Source organism: Nannobrachium achirus (genome assembly GCF_963921795.1).
Source record: "Nannobrachium achirus genome assembly, chromosome: 2".
Lineage (NCBI taxonomy): Eukaryota > Metazoa > Chordata > Actinopteri > Myctophiformes > Myctophidae > Nannobrachium > Nannobrachium achirus.
The window spans coordinates 14963325-14977998 of NC_137811.1; the positions used below are offsets into that span (position 1 = coordinate 14963325).

Here is a 14674-nt window from a genome sequence, read left to right on the forward strand (position 1 = left end):
CATACTACATTACGTAGTCACCATCACATGGATTTATAAGTTGGTAGTTCCTCAACATGTAAGTTGGTAGTTCCTCAACATGTATGATATAAAATGTTCTCCCTGCATCAATTTGCTTTGACAAAACAGCTGATTATGTTGACAGCAAGAAAATTTACTTTTACATGCAAAAAACTCATTTTTGTGAAAAAAGCATGTTTTCTACAGCACTATCAGGTCTCTCTCTTCAAGGCAAGTGGGAAATTCAAGGGGCTTGAAAATATAATGGTTACATGACCACAAATGTGTTCCATTGCCAAGATACAGGGGGTGTCTCAGTTTACCCGCTTTCCCCTGATCATTGTCAGAATATTGATTTATTGTATATGTTTATTCATGTCAGTTGTTCATCTGATTCTCAAGTGTATATTTTCATTGTGTTCTTTCGTTAACAAAGTTCACAAAACTTGGTTGGTTTTATTCTTGTTAACACTTATGTTGCAATGATTTTTTCTCTTCAATGTCTCGCGTTGCCATGGTTACCATAGACTTCCATGTAATTGTGCAAGTGTGTAAAAAGTGCACGCCCATGCCTAGATGATGCACCACGTGTGTAGATGCTGTTCACAGCTTTCAAACAAAAAAATCCGCTTGGAAATCCGTTCAGGCATTCATGATTTATCAGCCATTATGTTTTCTACAGATGTAAACAAACATGGCTGCCATGTTTGAAAGAATGGGTTGGTATGGGGGTTAAACATGCAATTTCGCGATCGCGATCATGCCTAATACATTTCTGGAGGTCCAAATCTTTTTTTTGAAAAAACATTTTTTGAAAAAAAAAAAATCTTTTTTTTTCAACAACGGCCCAAACTCGGGAAACTCGGGGTTGGCACAGCACTAGTACCAATACAAACTCGGGAAACTCGGTGTTGGCACCATATGTGTTAATATAATGCAGTATGTTTGTCTTCAGATATAATTATATTGCTATGTATTGATGATAGATCATCGATTACAGTAAAACCTGCATGAACAAATAATGACTTTTATTGAACACAGATGAAAGTGTTTACTACGGAGCCCCCTAGTGGCCATTGGAGAAAAAAAAGAAAAAAAAAGCTTTTTCGTGGCCATGAAGTAGTTATTCATGCCCACGAATAACTATATCGTGGGCATGAATAACTACTTCTTGGCCACGAAATAATTAATTCATGGCCACGAAATAGCTTTAATCAAGGGAACGATTAAACGTTTTCGTGGCCACGAATAAGGCGGAGTCTCGGTAGGAGCGTCCGGGTGCTGCAAGAGCCGGTTGGAGTGGAGAGCATTATGGATTACTCTAGTCTGGAGAGCAGTACTGCAGTAACCAGAGACGAAGTGGACCAACCACCTCACATGTAAGTTTGGAGTTGATCATTATTAACTAGATCATTATTAACTTAGTAGTTTGTGAAAGTAGGCTGTTCCAAAACAGAACCATAATAGCAGCCGTGACTGTTTGAAGTCTGTGTTTATGTTAGCACAATGCAGCTAGCTAGCTAGCAAGCTAGTCAGGCCAGTAGTTGCGTTCTGAGGAATCCACTTGAATTACCCAATCGTGCAGGTACTGTTGTGAATCTAAAACAACTCTTTCTTCTCCCCTTGAATCATTTTAATTAAATGCCGTGCCTGTTTGAACAGTTAGCATTAGTGAATGCTAAATGCAGCTAGCTATCCAGGCCATTGCCTACCGGAGAGGTGGAAAAAGTACTCGAATGTTTTACTTGAGTAAAAGTATCAATACTGCAAGTTGACGTACCAAAAAATAGCCGATCTACATGCTCACAAGACGTCGCCGCGTTGTGAGCTTGTAGATCAGCTATTTTCACATGTCCTACATAGGGTTACAAGTGGACCACCTCACGTTCTTCAAATTGACATAAATGCAGCTAGCTAGCCTGGCCACGGAGAGGTGGAACTGGAAAAAAGTACTAAAATGTTTTACTTGAGTAAAAGTATCAATACTGCAATGTTCACAGACAACGTAGTTACAAGTCAAACTGTCAAAGTCCTGTGTTCAAATGTTACTTGAGTAAAAGTACAAAAGTATTGGCATCAAAATATAGTTGGAAGACAAGTAGCCTACTACCAAAAGTAAAAGTAGGCTACTGAAAGGTATGAAAATAGCCGATCTACAAGCTCACAACATGTCGCGATGCGACGCGTTGTGAGCTTGTAGATCAGCTATTTTCACATTTTCCTACACGGGGCTAGAAGTGATTCATTTATGTTTTATGATTGTAATGTTTGATACTGAGCATAAGCTCTTATTGTGAAGTTTGAGATACACGTTATGAGACACCTTATTGTACAAGCACTAGACCGGATGTCAAGTGATCCCCGGTACTCCCAGAGAGACAGTGAATAAACAAGAGCTCCCGGGTTAAGCTAAAAGTTATATTTGTACCTGTGTCTATTATTATATAGTTGGCTATAGTACACGTTGTATATCACAACAATAATTGTATCTGTAAAGTGACTAGTAACTAAAGTGTGTAAATAGTTGTAGTGGAGTAAAAGTACAATATTTGGATCCGAGATGTAATGGAGTAGAAGTAAGAGTTTTAATTGAGATATTAGTGTTATGTCTCACTGACTAGTGTTCCAGTGAGTGTTCTGTTATGCTTATGCATAATGATCCTCAGTTCGATCGTGCGGCGCTTGACTGTTTTGCCTGCCCTGTTGTTGTGATGTGTGGGAATTATCTGGGCTCGATTGCTAATGCACGTTGTCACACTGCACTTCTGTTTTGGTTGTTGCTGCTGCTATACTGAAAAGTTAAGTAAAGTGTGTTAGAAAAGTCTGCAATGGTCTGGTCTGATCCTTCATAATCATCATAATAATTAGGTTTAGACCAGTGGGTTTCAATCTTTTTCATATCAAGGTCCATTATTTATTGGGCATTTGAGCCACAGACCACCATTTGATGAAATGTAGTCTCATACATGTTATATCTAGTCTCACGAGTGTTTTGTTATACCTTTGTTATGCTTATGAGTTATGAGCCTGTTGGTGTGATTTGCGGGAATTCTTGGGGATGGATGGATGGATGGATCGATTGATTGATTGATTGACTGAAGACTTTATTAGAAGTTTGCATAGGAAAAGGTACAGTTTCATCATGACAGTACAGTTCACTGGTACAAAGGTAAATTCAATTCAAAGGAGCCTTATTGGCATGAGAAAACATACGTTTACATTGCCAAAGCAAGTATATCAAATACAACAAAAACAGTTGAAAATGGGGAACATAATTATATACCTGTACAGTTGAGTTGGAGGTGGTACAGCATTGTGTTAACAGAGCTGTGTGTGTGTGTGTGTGTGTGTGTGTGTGTGTGTGTGTGTGTGTGTGTGTGTGTGTGTGTGTGTGTGTGTGTGTGTGGTGCTCAGAAACAACCATGGCATTGTCATATACTGTATACTATTACATGTACATTAGGTGATGATTTTCTTCTTCTGCTTCAGAAAACGCCAACCATTGTGTGAACCTGTTCTATATGGCCGTTGACGTTAACCCAAACTGCAAAAAGACGAACGTCGCTGTAATCTGACCCAACACAAGAGCAGGTGAGTGGTGCATTGTGTCATGACAACACATATTCAGTCAATTCAATTCAAAGGAGCTTTATTGGCGTGAGAAAACATAAGTTTAAATAGTTTAAATAGTATCATTATATTTTCTCAAAATGGATTTAAAGGTAGCAGCTCTGTTTCATACTGTATGTGCAGTACCTTTAGTTCCATTGATTCTTTAAGATTTTCAAGGCAAGGACCGCCAGATTAATATGTATTTGCCCGACAACACTGTTTGGAACATGAGCTTTCCACCTGACAGTTATAACTGTGATCCATAAACTTGTACAAGATAAACACTTCAACCCCGATATTAATTTCTCCATCTCTCTGTCTCGCTCTCTGTCTCTGTGTCTCTCAACCTCTATGCTTCAAATCAGTTCACTGCATCGTCAGAGGAGAATGGTCTGAGAGAAAAGCAGCTTTCGTCCCAGGCAGACTTAAAGGTAAAATAATTGGTCTTTGCCTGTGCCAGCTGATAATAACAGCAGGCATTGACACTAAGGCTTGCCCACCTGCCCCCGGCAGGTAAATAAAACGTCAGGGCAGTTGAAGTTTGCTTTCAGGTTGCCCGACAGGGAAAGTGCTCATTTGAGAGGGGACACAAATTAATGTCTATAAACACAATACAAGATATCTGTCTAAACACCTGAATGTGGCCAGTGCGCCAGTCTTCTGGTCTGTGGAATGTAAAATAAGAGCACCATTTACCTATAATGTGCTGTTTTTACTGTTGCTACATAGACATATTCAATCATAGCTAAAGTATTCAATATTTGGATTTGGAGGTATTGAGGTATGACATTTTATCGCACAGCCCCAGAAAGTAAAGAAATAAGTGTTAAATTGAGCGGTAATTAAAATCGTACCTATCATTTTATAATGGACGATTTACTTTTCGGGCAAGTAGAACATGACCTGTACTTGCCCGATGGGCAAGTGCCTCTGAGACCTTAGTGTCTCAGTTGATAAGGTAATTGGAGGCTACTTCGTTGAAGCAATAGAGGAGGTCGTGCTTACCCGAGGCTTTTACGCACAGACATGGGTACAGAGAATGCTGTGATAGAGACTTGCAATTGTATTTGCGTCGAAATGAAGATGATAGAGCAGGAGAAAGCACATCAAAGAATGGTAGAGGAAGTTAGGCTGGAACAGGGCAAGAGCACCACCAATACTCTACAAATGTCATGCACTCCCCCAGGGACAGCTTACGCATCGCAGGGATGATGTTGCACGCACCACATTTTTGGAATCCTTGTAAGAATGTACTGTCATGTAGGCCAGTGGTTCTCAACATTTTCAGGCCGCGGCCCCCCAAATAATCATTTTAACTGGGGACCCCCCCAACCCTGACGAGCACTAAGAGTTGAGGCATTACATTTTGTATAACACGGTTCTATTGTGAAAATAGCAGATCTACATGCTCACAACGCCTCGTAACACAAGGCGTTGTAAGCATGTAGATCTGCTATTTTCACAATTTCTGCCTCTTATATTTGACAATTTGACCAATGTTTAATTTGTCATTTTAGAGGTATTAAAAAGTCCTTAAATTGTCACTTTAGAAATGTGCAGATACCATCTATACAATCATTTGGGGACCCACAGGTTGTGAACCACTAATGTAGGCTACCTCAGTAATCATCTTGTGATCATCACTAGAATTATTTTCCTCATTAATTCCTGAAATATGACAATTAATCACCCCACATCTTTCTCTCTCTCTCTCTCTCTCTCTCTCTCTGCTGTAGGAGGACTTAAATGAGATCAAGGATGTTTGGAATGCACATCGCATCCAGCCCAGCAAGAACCTCAATGTCCCTTCAGGAATACCAACCAGTTCTTAACTTCAGTTCCATGTGATGAGGACATGTTTGACTTGTGTACTATGGTTATGGAAGAGTCAGGCTTGATGTTCACAGTTAATAGGTCACAAGCACTTGACTTGTATGTGTTATTAAGGGATATTATCCGCCAACAAATATTTGAGCAGGCTATTGCATTATTGATACTGTTTGTTTCAGTATAAAGATAACTCAACATGTCATGTCCAGTGGTACTGAGTACTGCTGCTAGAATCACTGATGTCTACTTGATCACAATCAATTTCAGTAGTATAGTATAAGACAGCTATTTTGGGACAGACCATTAGGAAAGAACAGATATTCAGCCAGAATCCTGATTTCTCTCTACAGTTTTCTCCTTTGCGATGGTTAGGTGGTTTGTTCCTCCACCATTGACTGACCTCACCTGTTTGTACCGTTTCTCCTTTTACACAAAATCCATCCATCCAAGCTCCATCCGCCTTTCTGTTTTGGCTGCATTGATATTTCCTGTTCCGAATCTGCATCTGACCATTTTTGCAGGTACCTCTTGAGACAACAGTTTTGTTTTCAGCCTTACAATTATGGAGTCTTTCCTGCTCTTGGTGTCAAGGGATCCGTTGGCCTGACGGCAGAAGGCAACTACAGCAAGCCTATCTCCAGCTTTAGGGATGTATTTAGCAAGGTCACCATCCGTCATGGCAGGGATTACAGACGCATACATTTTTACTTAACTTGAGTATTTCCAATTTCCAATACTTTTACTTCTACTCCACTACATCTCGGATGCAAATATTGTACTTTTACTCCACTACAATTATTTTAAAACATTAGTTACCATTTACTATACAGATATACATTTTAATATAATAAAGCACACATTAACCACTTTAGCCCCTATTTTACCTTTAGGCTAATAGCTCATCTACAAGCTCACGTGAGTTAGATCGGCTATTTTCAAATACCGGTAGCCTATGTATACAATAGGGCTTAAGTGGTTGTTAATGCATGTTTTATAATAATTTAAAAAGTACAATATTTGTCTCAGATGTATTGGAAATACTCCAGTAAAGTACAAATGCAAGTAAATGTTCTTATTTACTTTACACCACTCATGTCTATAGTGATTCAAAATGTAATTTGGAAAAACAAGTTTTAAAATAAAACCACAAGATCAACCAGCCAATGTATTGCATTTTATTCAGTAATAGTTATGGTAGGCCTAGTCATTTTCTACATTTCCATTCCCCTATTTGTATTCTTTAAGATTGTTAATACACCTGTAATAGATTTAATTATTCTTGTAATTTGTTCCTTCTATAGCCTTTACTTTTGAGAAAGACAGGACTAAATGTCTCATGTGAATGAATACATATTTTGCCATGTTTATTACCATTAAATAGCATGTACGATTCATTTAGGATGTTATTCTTGGGAGATGGCTCATGAAATAGCAGTATTCTGCCAGTCAAATGAGACACATGCTAAATGTGCAGATACCCCGTATAGACTGTTTATTTACTGCTGAGTGAGAAAACAATGTTGCACATTAAGAAACTCTTCTGGGGACCCCCACTTGGGAACCAGTGAGCTCAGGAAAGCACTTTTACAAAAAACCTATACCTGTGACTCAATTTGTCTACTCTTGTATTGTCACAAAACCTATAACGTTAGTGTACAATGCAGACAGCTGATCAGATGTTTTCAGGAATGTAGACATTATTTTGGATCAATAAAAAATAACTACACTTCAAGCAAAAAAGGCTATTCTGCAGGAATGGACTATATGTCCAGTTGATTACATCAATAAGGAGAACAGAAAGTGAATTCATTTCCTGACTCCGCCAGAAGGTGGCAGCAATGCGTTGCGCATAGCCATGCTGCCACCATCTGGCAAAATCAGGTTACAAATACTATTATGTCACTTGCCAAATAAAATAAACCGCTATTTTATTCATTTATTTAACTAAGGCACATTAGAATAGTATGAAACAAGCTGTACAATTAACTGAATTTTGTGAACCATATACACACCTAATGGATACATCACATACATTTGCTTTTAAACCATGTACAAATATTGAATCACAGGGTTATGACAGTGCAACAGTGTCCATGTTCCTTTGTATCTTTATTTTCATTGTTCAAAACGTTTTAAGAATGTTCATAACAAGCACTTTGAGCCTGAACTAGAAAGGTTCCAGTGCTTGATGCGAATTTAGTCCTTTACTGTTGAATCAAATTAGGCAGAATAGGCACTCATCACAATCAATTTCAGTAGTATAGTAAGACAAGTCACAAGCACTTGACTTGTATGTGTTAAGGGATATTATCCGCCAACAAATATTTGAGCAGGCTATTGCATTATTTGATACTGTTTGTTTCAGTATAAAGATAACTCAACATGTCATGTCCAGTGGTACTGAGTACTGCTGACCATTAGGAAAGAACAGATATTCAGCCATAGTCTTGATTTCCTCTACCGTTTTCTCCTTTGCGATGGTTAGGTGTCTTGTTCCTCCACCGTTGACTGACTTCACCTGTTTGTACCGTTTCTCCTTTTCCACAAAATCCATCCATCAAAGCTCTATCCGCCTAACTGCTTTGGCTGCAATGCTATTTCCTTTTCCTAATCTGAATCTGCGTCTGACTTTGCCTCTTGAGACAACAGTTTTGTTTTCAGCCTTGCGATTATGGAGTCTTGGGATCCGTTGGTTCCCCAAGGCAACTACAGCACTCCCATCTCCAGCTTTAGGGATGTATTTAGCTGGGTCACAGCCATAGTCTTGATTTCCTCTACCGTTTTCTCCTTTGCGATGGTTAGGTGTCTTGTTCCTCCACCGTTGACTGACTTCACCTGTTTGTACCGTTTCTCCTTTTCCACAAAATCCATCCATCAAAGCTCTATCCGCCTAACTGTTTTGGCTGCAATGCTATTTCCTTTTCCTAATCTGAATCTGCGTCTGACTTTGCTGGTACCTCTGGTACCTCTTGAGACAACAGTTTTGTTTTCAGCCTTGCGATTATGGAGTCTTGGGATCCGTTGGTTCCCCAAGGCAACAACAGCACTCCTATCTCCAGCTTTAGGGATGTATTTAGCTGGGTCACCATCCGTCATGGCAGGGATTACAGACGCATCAATCTGGGGAAAAAGAAAACAGGAAATATGATTAGATTTAAATGACTTTCATGGCAGCCATTTCAAGTTAAGCCTGGTTGCGACCAACACCATGAGAAATGTCACAACTTGTCCACATGTAGACACATTTTTACGGTCTATGGGTTTGCTGCTCTGATGTAACTGTGATGACACATCCGGAACATCTTGTTCACGTATCCGTGTATCTCTGAAGGTCACGCCTGACATCACTGTGACATCACAGGTGATATCACCTATGTAAAAGTCCATATATGGGTATTCCCCAGAATCCCTTTTATATCCAATTATGAAGATCCCTGATGTCATCGATATATATCACTGGCAGATGCCCAAGACATGGCCCATATCTGTGGGCTGGTTCAGATAGGGATCTCCATGAATGGGCATAAAAGGGATGTACCATATACAGTACACATATGGGTACCAGGGGTCTCCATATATGAATGAATGAATGACCTTTATTTATATAGCACACTTCACAGCACGAATGCACAGAGTGCTTTACAGATACAGTATAAAAACAACAGTAACAGAGAATACACAAGAACAACAGAACAGTAAAATCAGGGATGCCTATAAGTGACCAAAGGCCTGTCTGAACAGGTGTTTTCAGCCTCTTAAAGGAAGCCTCGGAGGGGGCCGTTTTAAGGTCCAGGGGGAGGGCGTTCCAGAGCTTTGGGTAACTGGTCCGATATACATCACTGGCCAAGATCAACACATTACATCTATCCATAAACGTTTTCAGCAAAGACTTCATGTAATCCGTAAGTTAAGATCACTGTCTGTTGCCCCCAATCTTGTTATTACTATACAAAAGCATTATTCAACCTATTCTGGTGTATTGCTCAGCATGTTTCTTCACTATACTGTCCATGCCTAACAGAAACAAACTTTACAGTATTACCTGTATTGCGCCAAAGATCATCAAATTCCCCCACCCACAATTGCTGATATGAACGATAAGGCCATCACACGCTTAGCACTCTCAATAACAAATTACACTGATCATCCTCTGTATCGCTACTTTGACCTCTTGCCATCAGGGCGTAGATACAGAACCTTGGTGAGGCACAAGGTACGGTTTAACAAGTGTTGTCTCCTCAGCCATCACTGCCTTAAACAATCTGCTAAGCAAGCGCCCCCGTCGCTAGGATGGTTTTCTGTGACTAGTGGGGACCCGATGTTTTGTGTTCTATGGTTTTGTGTTTTTGTTTTGTGTTGAACAGACTTGTGAAGAAAAATGTCCCTTTGGGGACAATAAAGATTATTATTATAGATGTATCATGAATAAAAGTGCCTTACATTTTCAACAGACACAGAAGGTCGGTAGGCAAATCAGAGGCAGGTGGGGCGTTTTTTTTCTCGTACACAGCTCTTAAAAACAGCTGCAGGGGTCTCCATATTTGGGTAACTGGTCCGACACTTCCGCTTTTCTGCCTATCAACTTGGACGGGTCGCTCCAATCAACTGCAGCGATGGACGAGGTATCTAGCTTTTTATATCTGTGTGTGCAACTACATAATGATGAGTGACCTCTGACCTTTGAGTCTCTTCACCTCCTTGGTGCTTCAGAAACTGTCCCTGGGGACGACAGATGCGTTTCTCTCAGACCCTCCGAGACGACCTGATGTTCCCGGTCAACTGGTTGAGAGACAGAGGGGTTGAGAGACAGAGAAATGAATTTTAATGAATTTTTTGAGAATATAATGCAGCCATTTGTTCCAAAAGCTTTATACCCTGTATATACAGTATACCAGTAAGACTCCCTAATCGTTATCTCCACAAATAGGCCAACAGTTTGTTTTACCAATTATCAAGACATACAGGCAGTTGACAGTTTGCCATGGTTACTCATTGAAGTTGAATCTCCATATATGGAGATAACGCATCACACTAAGTCTGACCTCACCAGCCCATATTTGGGCATGAGCAACTTATGTCTCCATATATGGAGATATGATGACATCACACAGTCCTCAGCCGATGATGTGGCGTGATGTCATACAATACACAAACGTCAAAGAAAAGGTCCTTTTCACTTAACTGGAGCTCAGTTAGTCTGTTCTTGAGAGACTACTATGTCAGTGGTGCTCAAACCTTTTCATGTGAAGGACCCAGCGCGAGCTTGTATATCTGCTATTTTTCACTGGTTAAAGCATTCAATAATTCTAGGCCAAAATGGGTTAATAATGAGAATGACTAATGAGATCTCATTCATAATGGATGATACAGTAATTGTAGGATATAAAACAGCAGTGACAACACTCAAATGTAAGGGGAGGAATCAATTGATATACATTTGACTGAACCACTGACCTGCTCTTGTGCACAACGTTGGGTGGTAATGGGCAGCACCGTGGCAACTGGCAAAGGAGTGTCAAGATTACAGCGGCGTTCGTAGAAGAGGTTCACACAATGTTTGGCTTCTTCTGAGGCAGAACAGAAGAAAAAAAAATCATCACCTTATGTACATGTAATAGTATATTATGTAGATGCAGAGCACGCCAGCCAAGATGGTGCAGGCTAATCGATTAGTTTTATCGTTCATAACACAATTGTAATATAAAAAAAAATTGCTGTAAACGTTAGCCGTTAGCCTCAGCGCCACGACCGATTTGCCTGCAGCACCGGTGAACACAGTCCGACGGGAAACACAGTCCGACGGGAAACACAGACCGGAACTTCCGGCCGAACATTGGTTCCGTCCACCTTAGCATTAGCTATACACGTTCGTTTATACACTTACCGTGCTTCCCAGACGAAGTATAAGTACTCATTCGAACCGGAAAAATGCCACCGTTCTAACCGTGCCATTCGGCGATCCGAGCCCTTGATAGCGATCGGCGAACTCGGAAGTGTTATAGCATGTTAGCAAAAAGGCCTGGCCAAAATGTAAACAGCTAGGCCACTATAAAAAAAAATGGATCAAGAAAAAAGGTCTCAATTAAAGCACGTAGCCTACTTCTAATCCATTACATCTCGGATCCAATATCGTACTTTTACTCCACTACAATTATTTGCAAACTATGGTTACTAGTCACTTTAGTGACTTTACAGATACCAATTATCATAAGACATAAATGAATCACTTGTAACCCTATGTAGCACAGTCATGTGAAAATAGCTGATCTACAAGCTCACAATGCGTCGCGATGCGACGTCTTGTGAGCATGTAGATCGGCTATTTTTTTGTACTTCAACTAATTGTGATGCCATTAATTTTGTACTTTTCGAGTACTTTTTTTCCCACCTCTCGTGGTTTGTCACGTATGCTATACAAGGATAGCTAGCTGCATTTAGCATTCACTAATGCTAACATAAACACTGTTCAAACAGGCACAGTATTTAATTAACATGATTTAAGGGGAGAGTTGTTTTAGATTCACAACTATACTGGCCTGCCCGATAGCTTGCTAGCTAGCTGCATTGTGCTAACATAAACACAGCTCAAACAGAATTCAAACAGTCACGGCACGGCTGCTATTATGGTTCTTTTTAGGAACAGCCTTCTTTCTCAAACTACTAAATGAATGAACTCCAAACTTACACGATTGTCAATTTGAAGAACGTGAGGTGGTCCACTTGTAACCCTATGTAGGACATGTGAAAATAGCGGATCTACAAGCTCACAACGCGTCGCGACGCGACGTCTTGTGAGCATGTAGATCGGCTATTTTTTGGTACGTCAACTATTGTGATGCCAATACTTTTGTACTTTTACTCAAGTAACATTTGAACACAGGACTTTGACTTCTAACAGAGTACTTCTACGTTGCAGTATTGATACTTTTACTCAAGTAAAACATTCAAGTACTTTTTCCACCTCTCCGGTAGACAATGGCCTGGATAGCTAGCTGCATTTAGCATTCACTAATGCTAACTGTTCAAACAGGCACGGCATTTAATTAAAATGATCCAAGGGGAGAAGAAAGAGTTGTTTTAGATTCACAACAGTACCTGCACGATTGGGTAATTCAAGTGGATTCCTCAGAACGCAACTACTGGCCTGACTAGCTTGCTAGCTAGCTAGCTGCATTGTGCTAACATAAACACAGACTTCAAACAGTCACGGCTGCTATTATGGTTCTGTTTTGGAACAGCCTACTTTCACAAACTACTACGTTAATAATGATCAAGTTAATAATGATCAACTCCAAACTTACATGTGAGGTGGTCCACTTCGTCTCTGGTTACTGCAGTACTGCTCTCCAGACTAGAGTAATCCATAATGCTCTCCACTCCAACCGGCTGTTGCAGCACCCGGACGCTCCTACCGAGACTCCGCCTTATTCGTGGCCACGAAAACGTTTAATCGTTCCCTTGATTAAAGCTATTTCGTGGCCATGAATTAATTATTTCGTGGCCAAGAAGTAGTTATTCATGCCCATGATATAGTTATTCGTGGGCATGAATAACTACTTCATGGCCACGAAAAAGCTTTTTTTTTTTTTTTTTCCTCCAATGGCCACTAGGGGGCTCCGTACACAACAGTACCTGCACGATTGGGTAATTCAAGTGGATTCCTCAGAACGCAACTACTGGCCTGACTAGCTTGCTAGCTAGCTAGCTGCATTGTGCTAACATAAACACAGACTTCAAACAGTCACGGCTGCTATTATGGTTCTGTTTTGGAACAGCCTACTTTCACAAACTACTACGTTAATAATGATCAAGTTAATAATGATCAACTCCAAACTTACATGTGAGGTGGTCCACTTCGTCTCTGGTTACTGCAGTACTGCTCTCCAGACTAGAGTAATCCATAATGCTCTCCACTCCAACCGGCTGTTGCAGCACCCGGACGCTCCTACCGAGACTCCGCCTTATTCGTGGCCACGAAAACGTTTAATCGTTCCCTTGATTAAAGCTATTTCGTGGCCATGAATTAATTATTTCGTGGCCAAGAAGTAGTTATTCATGCCCATGATATAGTTATTCGTGGGCATGAATAACTACTTCATGGCCACGAAAAAGCTTTTTTTTTTTTTTTTTCCTCCAATGGCCACTAGGGGGCTCCGTAGGTTTCCTGTGTATAATACATGTTTTTATATTTGGTGTGTATTACAATATGAACACATTTCTATACGTTGGCCCCCGACATGACGTATGTGTAGTCAGAAAAATCTATGTCAAAATTTCAATCTGCATCACAATTACAGTATACTATATATTGTAGTCCCTGCTATCCTGCCATTGAAACACATTTAGCTTGTGTTGTTCGGTTCCCGTGAAAACTCTTTTCCACCGGGGCTGAAGCAGTGTACCATTTTTTTACCAGATCAAGTCGAGACAGCATCTACAGTCATCCTCGACCTATGCCTCTGGTGGTCAATACAAACACAAATGATCTACATAGTGTAGCCTACTGTTTAGCTATGTTTTCCATACTTCAAATGAGATTTTCAGGTATTTTACTTTTGAAACTATTATATTGTAGGCTACTTCCAACCTCAGTACTATTTCATCTCACTTATAGTACTATACTACTATAGTAGCCTACTGTTGGTGCCCAGTCTCTCTCTCACTCTTATGCCATTGATCACCTCCCCTGAGCCAATGCTGGCCTGTGCCCAAGGTTGCCTACAGCCTACCCATGGCCTAGTAACATGTATGGTAAATGGTAAATGGTGCATGTATATAGCGCTTTTAATCCAAAGCGTTTTACATAGATTGTGCATTACATTCACCCATTCACACACACACATTCATACACCGGTGGCGGAGGAAGCCATGCAAGGCACCAACCTACTCACCAGAGGCAATTAGGGGTTCAGAGTCTTGCCCAAGGATGCTTCGACATTAACTCAGGGGGAGTCCGGATTCGAACTGGGAACCCTTCAGGATTTATACCCTTCATGCTCTAATACCAGTTTCTCTACCCCTGAGCTATGCCGCCCCAATTGTATAGAGTGGACCCGGTAACAGGCCCTTGTCAGATAGTTTATTTGTTTGTTTTTTCAGAAGTTTGAAATTTTTGTATTATAAATCCTTCTTTTGAGTGAATACTCTAATATTTTGAGATATGGATTTTAGATTTTCATGAGAGGTATGGCATAAAAAAGAAAAAAAAAGAAAAAGGTTTTGAATATTTCCT

The 14674-nt window shown here is 40.3% G+C and overlaps 2 long non-coding RNA genes across 2 annotated transcripts; one reads left to right on the forward strand and one right to left on the reverse strand.

Moving 5' to 3' along the window:
* Window positions 1–1303: 1303 nt before the first annotated feature.
* Window positions 1304–6776, forward strand: LOC308305204. The gene is made up of 4 exons (XR_013963097.1): window positions 1304–1379; window positions 3490–3591; window positions 3978–4043; window positions 5349–6776. It is a non-coding gene; the product is annotated as an uncharacterized lncRNA (long non-coding RNA).
* An 8-nt stretch (window positions 6777–6784) lies between these two features.
* Window positions 6785–12898, reverse strand: LOC308305209. The gene is made up of 4 exons (XR_013963098.1): window positions 12744–12898; window positions 10897–11009; window positions 10121–10221; window positions 6785–8562 (listed from the first exon to the last, which is right to left on the reverse strand). It is a non-coding gene; the product is annotated as an uncharacterized lncRNA (long non-coding RNA).
* Between the last annotated feature and the right edge of the window lie 1776 nt (window positions 12899–14674).